This window comes from Blennius ocellaris (genome assembly GCF_963422515.1).
Source record: "Blennius ocellaris genome assembly, chromosome: 20".
Classification (NCBI taxonomy): Eukaryota; Metazoa; Chordata; class Actinopteri; order Blenniiformes; family Blenniidae; genus Blennius; species Blennius ocellaris.
Genome location: NC_137669.1, coordinates 559090 through 569406, shown reverse-complemented (window position 1 = coordinate 569406; position 10317 = coordinate 559090).

The window sequence follows — 10317 nt, the reverse complement described above, 5'->3', positions numbered from 1 at the left end:
CACCTCTGGCCACCTGGTGGTCCTGTCCACCATGGTGAGGAGGTGAGTGAAGCCTTGGGAGGGAGGCTTTACTCACCTCTGGCCACCTGGTGGTCCTGTCCACCATGGTGAGGAGGTGAGTGAAGCCTTGGGAGGGAGGCTTTACTCACCTCTGGCCACCTCCTGGTCCTGTCCACCATGGTGAGGAGGTGAGTAAAGCCTTGGGAGGGAGGCTTTACTCACCTCTGGCCACCTCCTGGTCCTGTCCACCATGGTGAGGAGGTGAGTGAAGCCTTGGGAGGGAGGCTTTACTCACCTCTGGCCACCTGGTGGTCCTGTCCACCATGGTGAGGAGGTGAGTGACGCCTTGGGAGGGAGGCTTTACTCACCTCTGGCCACCTCCTGGTCCTGTCCACCATGGTGAGGAGGTGAGTGACGCCTTGGGAGGGAGGCTTTACTCACCTCTGGCCACCTCCTGGTCCTGTCCACCATGGTGAGGAGGTGAGTGAAGCCTTGGGAGGGAGGCTTTACTCACCTCTGGCCACCTGGTGGTCCTGTCCACCATGGTGAGGAGGTGAGTAAAGCCTTGGGAGGGAGGCTTTACTCACCTCTGGCCACCTGGTGGTCCTGTCCACCATGGTGAGGAGGTGAGTAAAGCCTTGGGAGGGAGGCTTTACTCACCTCTGGCCACCTCCTGGTCCTGTCCACCATGGTGAGGAGGTGAGTGACGCCTTGGGAGGGAGGCTTTACTCACCTCTGGCCACCTCCTGGTCCTGTCCACCATGGTGAGGAGGTGAGTGAAGCCTTGGGAGGGAGGCTTTACTCACCTCTGGCCACCTGGTGGTCCTGTCCACCATGGTGAGGAGGTGAGTAAAGCCTTGGGAGGGAGGCTTTACTCACCTCTGGCCACCTGGTGGTCCTGTCCACCATGGTGAGGAGGTGAGTAAAGCCTTGGGAGGGAGGCTTTACTCACCTCTGGCCACCTCCTGGTCCTGTCCACCATGGTGAGGAGGTGAGTGAAGCCTTGGGAGGGAGGCTTTACTCACCTCTGGCCACCTGGTGGTCCTGTCCACCATGGTGAGGAGGTGAGTAAAGCCTTGGGAGGGAGGCTTTACTCCCCTCTGGCCACCTCCTGGTCCTGTCCACCATGGTGAGGAGGTGAGTGAAGCCTTGGGAGGGAGGCTTTACTCACCTCTGGCCACCTGGTGGTCCTGTCCACCATGGTGAGGAGGTGAGTAAAGCCTTGGGAGGGAGGCTTTACTCACCTCTGGCCACCTGGTGGTCCTGTCCACCATGGTGAGGAGGTGAGTGACGCCTTGGGAGGGAGGCTTTACTCACCTCTGGCCACCTCCTGGTCCTGTCCACCATGGTGAGGAGGTGAGTGAAGCCTTGGGAGGGAGGCTTTACTCACCTCTGGCCACCTGGTGGTCCTGTCCACCATGGTGAGGAGGTGAGTGACGCCTTGGGAGGGAGGCTTTACTCACCTCTGGCCACCTCCTGGTCCTGTCCACCATGGTGAGGAGGTGAGTGAAGCCTTGGGAGGGAGGCTTTACTCACCTCTGGCCACCTCCTGGTCCTGTCCACCATGGTGAGGAGGTGAGTGAAGCCTTGGGAGGGAGGCTTTACTCACCTCTGGCCACCTCCTGGTCCTGTCCACCATGGTGAGGAGGTGAGTGAAGCCTTGGGAGGGAGGCTTTACTCACCTCTGGCCACCTCCTGGTCCTGTCCACCATGGTGAGGAGGTGAGTGAAGCCTTGGGAGGGAGGCTTTACTCACCTCTGGCCACCTCCTGGTCCTGTCCACCATGGTGAGGAGGTGAGTAAAGCCTTGGTAGGGAGGCTTTACTCACCTCTGGCCACCTCCTGGTCCTGTCCACCATGGTGAGGAGGTGAGTGAAGCCTTGGGAGGGAGGCTTTACTCACCTCTGGCCACCTCCTGGTCCTGTCCACCATGGTGAGGTGAGTGAAGCCTTGGGAGGGAGGCTTTACTCACCTCTGGCCACCTGGTGGTCCTGTCCACCATGGTGAGGAGGTGAGTGACGCCTTGGGAGGGAGGCTTTACTCACCTCTGGCCACCTGGTGGTCCTGTCCACCATGGTGAGGAGGTGAGTGAAGCCTTGGGAGGGAGGCTTTACTCACCTCTGGCCACCTGGTGGTCCTGTCCACCATGGTGAGGAGGTGAGTAAAGCCTTGGGAGGGAGGCTTTACTCACCTCTGGCCACCTCCTGGTCCTGTCCACCATGGTGAGGAGGTGAGTGAAGCCTTGGGAGGGAGGCTTTACTCACCTCTGGCCACCTCCTGGTCCTGTCCACCATGGTGAGGAGGTGAGTGACGCCTTGGGAGGGAGGCTTTACTCACCTCTGGTCACCTGGTGGTCCTGTCCACCATGGTGAGGAGGTGAGTGAAGCCTTGGGAGAGAGGCTTTACTCACCTCTGGCCACCTCCTGGTCCTGTCCACCATGGTGAGGAGGTGAGTGAATCCTTGGGAGGGAGGCTTTACTCACCTCTGGCCACCTGGTGGTCCTGTCCACCATGGTGAGGAGGTGAGTGAAGCCTTGGGAGGGAGGCTTTACTCACCTCTGGCCACCTGGTGGTCCTGTCCACCATGGTGAGGAGGTGAGTAAAGCCTTGGGAGGGAGGCTTTACTCACCTCTGGCCACCTCCTGGTCCTGTCCACCATGGTGAGGAGGTGAGTGAAGCCTTGGGAGGGAGGCTTTACTCACCTCTGGCCACCTGGTGGTCCTGTCCACCATGGTGAGGAGGTGAGTGACGCCTTGGGAGGGAGGCTTTACTCACCTCTGGCCACCTCCTGGTCCTGTCCACCATGGTGAGGAGGTGAGTGACGCCTTGGGAGGGAGGCTTTACTCACCTCTGGCCACCTCCTGGTCCTGTCCACCATGGTGAGGAGGTGAGTGACGCCTTGGGAGGGAGGCTTTACTCACCTCTGGCCACCTCCTGGTCCTGTCCACCATGGTGAGGAGGTGAGTGACGCCTTGGGAGGGAGGCTTTACTCACCTCTGGCCACCTGGTGGTCCTGTCCACCATGGTGAGGAGGTGAGTGACGCCTTGGGAGGGAGGCTTTACTCACCTCTGGCCACCTCCTGGTCCTGTCCACCATGGTGAGGAGGTGAGTGAAGCCTTGGGAGGGAGGCTTTACTCACCTCTGGCCACCTCCTGGTCCTGTCCACCATGGTGAGGAGGTGAGTGACGCCTTGGGAGGGAGGCTTTACTCACCTCTGGCCACCTGGTGGTCCTGTCCACCATGGTGAGGAGGTGAGTGACGCCTTGGGAGGGAGGCTTTACTCACCTCTGGCCACCTCCTGGTCCTGTCCACCATGGTGAGGAGGTGAGTGAAGCCTTGGGAGGGAGGCTTTACTCACCTCTGGCCACCTCCTGGTCCTGTCCACCATGGTGAGGAGGTGAGTGAAGCCTTGGGAGGGAGGCTTTACTCACCTCTGGCCACCTCCTGGTCCTGTCCACCATGGTGAGGAGGTGAGTGAAGCCTTGGGAGGGAGGCTTTACTCACCTCTGGCCACCTCCTGGTCCTGTCCACCATGGTGAGGAGGTGAGTGAAGCCTTGGGAGGGAGGCTTTACTCACCTCTGGCCACCTGGTGGTCCTGTCCACCATGGTGAGGAGGTGAGTGACGCCTTGGGAGGGAGGCTTTACTCACCTCTGGCCACCTCCTGGTCCTGTCCACCATGGTGAGGAGGTGAGTAAAGCCTTGGGAGGGAGGCTTTACTCACCTCTGGCCACCTCCTGGTCCTGTCCACCATGGTGAGGTGAGTGAAGCCTTGGGAGGGAGGCTTTACTCACCTCTGGCCACCTGGTGGTCCTGTCCACCATGGTGAGGAGGTGAGTGACGCCTTGGGAGGGAGGCTTTACTCACCTCTGGCCACCTGGTGGTCCTGTCCACCATGGTGAGGAGGTGAGTGAAGCCTTGGGAGGGAGGCTTTACTCACCTCTGGCCACCTGGTGGTCCTGTCCACCATGGTGAGGAGGTGAGTAAAGCCTTGGGAGGGAGGCTTTACTCACCTCTGGCCACCTCCTGGTCCTGTCCACCATGGTGAGGAGGTGAGTGAAGCCTTGGGAGGGAGGCTTTACTCACCTCTGGCCACCTGGTGGTCCTGTCCACCATGGTGAGGAGGTGAGTGACGCCTTGGGAGGGAGGCTTTACTCACCTCTGGTCACCTGGTGGTCCTGTCCACCATGGTGAGGAGGTGAGTGAAGCCTTGGGAGGGAGGCAGCGGACCCACCAAGTCCAGATGCACATGGTCAAACCTCCGTTCCGGGACCAGGAACGGTTCTAGGGGGGCTTTGGTGTGACGCTGTACCTTGGCCCGCTGACACGCCACACAGGAGGCTGCCCAGCTCCTGACGTCCTTCTTGAGGCCCGGCCAGACCAACTTGGCCCCCCCAGCTTCACCGATGCTCTCACGCCTGGATGCACTAGGGCATGAACAGCATCAAAAACCTGCCGTCTCCAGCCAGCAGGTACCATGGGGCGGGGCTGACCTGTAGACACGTCACAGAGGAGTGTGGCACCATCGTCGTGGAACCGCAAATCCTGCAGCTGTAGACCTGTGGCGGCTGTCCTGAAGGCCTGGATGTCAGAGTCTGCCTGCTGGTCGCTGGCCATGGCAGTGTAGTCCACCCCAAGGTGTACAGAGTCCACGTGTGCCTGCTGGTCGCTGGCCATGGCAGTGTAGTCCACCCCAAGGTGCACAGAGTCCACGTGTCCCGGGAGAGGCAGTCGGCCACAGCATTGCTTTTTCCAGCCACGTGCTGAATGTCTGTGGTGAACTCTGAAATGGCAGAAAGGTGGCGCTGCTGCCGCCCAGACCATGGCTCCGAGGTCTTGGACATGGCGAAGGTGAGGGGCTTGTGGTTCACAAAGGCAGTAAACCACCGACCTTCCAACAGGAACCTAAAATGGCGGACAGCGAACTTGCTGTACTTCCTCTCGTTGTCACGCAGTTGTTTACTGAAAAACGCCAGAGGCATTATTAGGAAGATGAGGAGCAGCTGGTGGAGGAAGATGAGGAGAAGGTGGTGGAGGAAGATGAGGAGAAGGTGGTGGATGAAGATGAGGAGAAGGTGGTGGAGGAAGATGAGGAGAAGGTGGTGGATGAAGATGAGGAGAAGGTGGTGGATGAAGATGAGGAGAAGGTGGTGGATGAAGATGAGGAGAAGGTGGTGGATGAAGATGAGAAGGTGGTGGATGAAGATGAGGAGAAGGTGGTGGATGAAGATGAGGAGCAGCTGGTGGATGAAGATGAGGAGAAGGATGTGGATGAAGATGAAGAGAAGGTGGTGGAGGAAGATGAGGAGCAGCTGGTGGAGGAAGATGAGGAGAAGGTGGTGGATGAAGATGAGGAGCAGCTGGTGGAGGAAGATGAGGAGAAGGTGGTGGAGGAAGATGAGGAGCAGCTGGTGGAGGAAGATGAGGAGAAGGTGGTGGATGAAGATGAGGAGAAGGTGGTGGATGAAGATGAGGAGAAGGTGGTGGAGGAAGATGAGGAGCAGCTGGTGGAGGAAGATGAGGAGCAGCTGGTGGAGGAAGATGAGGAGAAGGTGGTGGATGAAGATGAGGAGCAGCTGGTGGATGAAGATGAGGAGAAGGATGTGGATGAAGATGAAGAGAAGGTGGTGGAGGAAGATGAGGAGCAGCTGGTGGAGGAAGATGAGCAGCTGGTGGAGGAAGATGAGGAGAAGGTGGTGGATGAAGATGAGGAGCAGCTGGTGGAGGAAGATGAGGAGAAGGTGGTGGAGGAAGATGAGGAGCAGCTGGTGGAGGAAGATGAGGAGAAGGTGGTGGATGAAGATGAGGAGAAGGTGGTGGATGAAGATGAGGAGAAGGTGGTGGATGAAGATGAGGAGCAGCTGGTGGAGGAAGATGAGGAGAAGGTGGTGGATGAAGATGAGGAGAAGGTGGTGGAGGAAGATGAGGAGCAGCTGGTGGAGGAAGATGAGCAGCTGGTGGAGGAAGATGAGGAGAAGGTGGTGGATGAAGATGAGGAGCAGCTGGTGGAGGAAGATGAGGAGAAGGTGGTGGAGGAAGATGAGGAGCAGCTGGTGGAGGAAGATGAGGAGAAGGTGGTGGATGAAGATGAGAAGGTGGTGGATGAAGATGAGGAGAAGGTGGTGGATGAAGATGAGGAGCAGCTGGTGGATGAAGATGAGGAGAAGGATGTGGATGAAGATGAAGAGAAGGTGGTGGATGAAGATGAGGAGAAGGTGGATGATGAAGATGAGGAGAAGGTGGTGGATGAAAATGAGGAGAATGTGGTGGATGAAGATGAGGAGCAGCTGGTGGAGGAAGATGAGGAGAAGGTGGTGGATGAAGATGAGGAGAAGGTGGTGGATGAAGATGAGGAGCAGCTGGTGGATGAAGATGAGGAGAAGGTGGTGGATGAAGATGAGGAGAAGGTGGTGGATGAAGATGAGGAGAAGGTGGTGGATGAAGATGAGGAGAAGGTGGAGGATGAAGATGAGGAGAAGGTGGTGGATGAAGATGAGAAGGTGGTGGATGAAGATGAGAAGGTGGTGGATGAAGATGAGAAGGTGGTGGATGAAGATGAGAAGGTGGTGGATGAAGATGAGAAGGTGGTGGATGAAGATGAGGAGAAGGTGGTGGATGAAGATGAGGAGAAGGTGGTGGATGAAGATGAGGAGAAGGTGGAGGATGAAGATGAGGAGAAGGTGGTGGATGAAGATGAGAAGGTGGTGGATGAAGATGAGAAGGTGGTGGATGAAGATGAGAAGGTGGTGGATGAAGATGAGAAGGTGGTGGATGAAGATGAGAAGGTGGTGGATGAAGATGAGGAGAAGGTGGTGGATGAAGATGAGAAGGTGGTGGATGAAGATGAGGAGAAGGTGGTGGATGAAGATGAGGAGAAGGTGGTGGATGAAGATGAGAAGGTGGTGGATGAAGATGAGGAGAAGGTGGTGGATGAAGATGAGGAGAAGGTGGTGGATGAAGATGAGAAGGTGGTGGATGAAGATGAGAAGGTGGTGGATGAAGATGAGGAGAAGGTGGTGGATGAAGATGAGGAGAAGGTGGTGGATGAAGATGAGAAGGTGGTGGATGAAGATGAGAAGGTGGTGGATGAAGATGAGGAGAAGGTGGTGGATGAAGATGAGGAGAAGGTGGTGGATGAAGATGAGGAGAAGGTGGTGGATGAAGATGAGAAGGTGGTGGATGAAGATGAGAAGGTGGTGGATGAAGATGAGGAGAAGGTGGTGGATGAAGATGAGGAGAAGGTGGTGGATGAAGATGAGAAGGTGGTGGATGAAGATGAGAAGGTGGTGGATGAAGATGAGGAGAAGGTGGTGGATGAAGATGAGGAGAGGACCAGGGAGGCTGGTTCGGTGGTGAATCAGTGCCAGTGACAGAAGTGGAGCGGTGTCTCATCATCTTCCTGCAGGAGTCTACGATGAGAAGTGGAGGTGTTCTGAGGAGAAGAGGATCACTGGTCTGGATGTCCAGGGGAGACGGAAGCTGCTCCAGCGCTGTTACTCTCTGATGATGAAGCAGATGCAGCTGCTGCAGGTGAAGGAGGAGGGAGGTCCAGGCAGGAAACTGCCGGGTCAGCAGCAGCAGGAGCAGGAGCAACAGAAGCAGCAGGAGCAGGAGCAGCAGGAGCAGCAGCAGCAGCAGGAGCAGCAGTAGCAGCAGTAGCAGCAGTAGCAGCAGGAGCAGGAGCAGCAGTAGCAGCAGGAGCAGCAGCAGCAGCAGGAGCAGCAGTAGCAGCAGTAGCAGCAGGAGCAGGAGCAGCAGTAGCAGCAGGAGCAGCAGCAGCAGCAGGAGCAGCAGCAGGAGCAGCAGCAGCAGGAGCAGCAGCAGTAGCAGCAGTAGCAGCAGGAGCAGCAGCAGCAGCAGGAGCAGCAGCAGGAGCAGCAGCAGCAGGAGCAGCAGCAGTAGCAGCAGTAGCAGCAGGAGCAGGAGCAGCAGTAGCAGCAGGAGCAGCAGCAGCAGCAGCAGGAGCAGCAGCAGGAGCAGCAGGGTGAACTGGGACGTCACCGGCCAGCGGAGCGTAAAAGTTAGACAAGCTGAGTCCTGGAGGTGAGACTGCTGCACCAGAGCCTCTCTTTACACCACCGATTACCTCCAACCATGGTGGATGATGGCTGGGGGTGGAGCAGGAGGAAGACCTTGGCTGGGGGTGGAGCAGGAGGAAGACCATGGCTGGGGGTGGAGCAGGGGGAAGACCATGGCTGGGGGTGGAGCAGGAGGAAGACCATGGCTGGGGGTGGAGCAGGAGGAAGACCATGGCTGGGGGTGGATCAGGAGGAAGACCATGGTTGGGGGTGGAGCAGGAGGAAGACCATGGCTGGGGGTGGAGCAGGAGGAAGACCATGGCTGGGGGTGGATCAGGAGGAAGACCATGGTTGGGGGTGGAGCAGGAGGAAGACCTTAGCTGGGGGTGGAGCAGGAGGAAGACCATGGCTGGGGGTGGAGCAGGAGGAAGACCATGGCTGGGGGTGGAGCAGGAGGAAGACCATGGTTGGGGGTGGAGCAGGAGGAAGACCATGGCTGGGGGTGGAGCAGGAGGAAGACCATGGTTGGGGGTGGAGCAGGAGGAAGACCTTAGCTGGGGGTGGAGCAGGAGGAAGACCATGGCTGGGGGTGGAGCAGGGGGAAGACCATGGCTGGGGGTGGAGCAGGGGGAAGACCATGGCTGGGGGTGGAGCAGGAGGAAGACCATGGCTGGGGGTGGAGCAGGGGGAAGACCTTGGCTGGGGGTGGAGCAGGAGGAAGACCATGGCTGGGGGTGGAGCAGGATGAAGACCATGGCTGGGGGTGGATCAGGAGGAAGACCATGGTTGGGGGTGGAGCAGGAGGAAGACCATGGTTGGGGGTGGAGCAGGAGGAAGACCATGGCTGGGGGTGGAGCAGGAGGAAGACCATGGCTGGGGGTGGAGCAGGAGGAAGAGGAGCGAGGACAGGAAGTAGGATCCCACCAACTGTGTCCTGGAGGTCCTGGAAGGTGGTGTTGAACGAGGCCAGATGTTTGGACTGGTCCTCCAGGAAGACAACATGGCGTCCTTCTTCTCCAGGTCCCTGGAGAGACGTCCAATGTCCTCTTTAAGGTCAGTGGTCGTCTTATTACAGTTTGGAGTGAAATGTAGTCCTCAGAAGACGTGGTCTATTTGAAAGGTGCCGACAGTACTTAGAAAGAAAAAAAAAGTAAATTTAAAATGTAAAAAGTTAAAAAATGGTCAGTAGAGGATACAGAACCTGCTCAGGTTTGAACCCTCACCCCCCCTGCTGGGTCAGGCGTTGGTTCTGAACCCCCAAGTCCAACCTGATGTCCAGGAACATCCAATGAGTTAGGCTGCTGCTTCTGACTGCTTCTCGAGGATGTGCAGCTCTTATCCAAGCTCCGCAAGTGGAGAATGTTCAACAATCTGGAAATATCTCTTGTGCAAAGGCTGTGAGGAAGGTGAACGCAGCTCAGGCAGGTGTCCACCAGAGGGCGCAGTGTGACCGAGTTGAGACCAACGAGGCCTCGGAAGTCCCAGAAAACCTCCTGGTCATTGACAAAACAGCATTTTTCACTTTCTTAGTTGAGATTTTGTGGGCAGCAAGGCAGGTTCAGACTTCAAGTGATATTAAAAGTATAATTTTAAAGGAAGCTCAGAGGTTTTTCGGACTTGGTGAATCTCCAGAACACCTGAATCGTCTCCTGCTCGCTCAGAGGACAATGATGAGTGGGGGAGGATCTGTAGGTTAAATGTTCCAGGGGATACAATGGGATGCTAACACATATAAATGATGATGATTGACTCAGAGGCAATCTTCTATTTTAAATTAAATTAAGCAAAATTAATGTGAATGAATCTCTTGTTTTGCAGGATTTTTTATCCAGACACAGAAATTGTGGAAAGGATGCAGAATCCAGGAAGCAGGATCCACTGCAGTGTTTACATTATTTATCTTTTTATACTTCTCTTAACTTAGTATATTCATAGCCTGTATATATGTTTCCTCAGTTATTTCTATTTTTAGTGTGTGAAATTCTTTTTTAAATGCAGATGTGAAGAGAAATGTAATTTCAGTTCTCTGTATGTGGCACAGACATAAACATTTAACTTTATTGACAAACATCTAAATGATTCATTGCATTATGTTATACGTTTGATTTAAAGTTTCTCTCATAACCTTTAATAACTTTCTCATGTGAATGCACTGATAAAAAAGTTTCATCCCAGATAGATGCTTCCTCTTTAGATGCCTTATTATAATAAATCAATTATTAGTCACATTTTAGTGACCGAGGATGAATAGTAATGTCATTTTACACATAAAGACACATTTCAAAAAGCGTGATGATAAA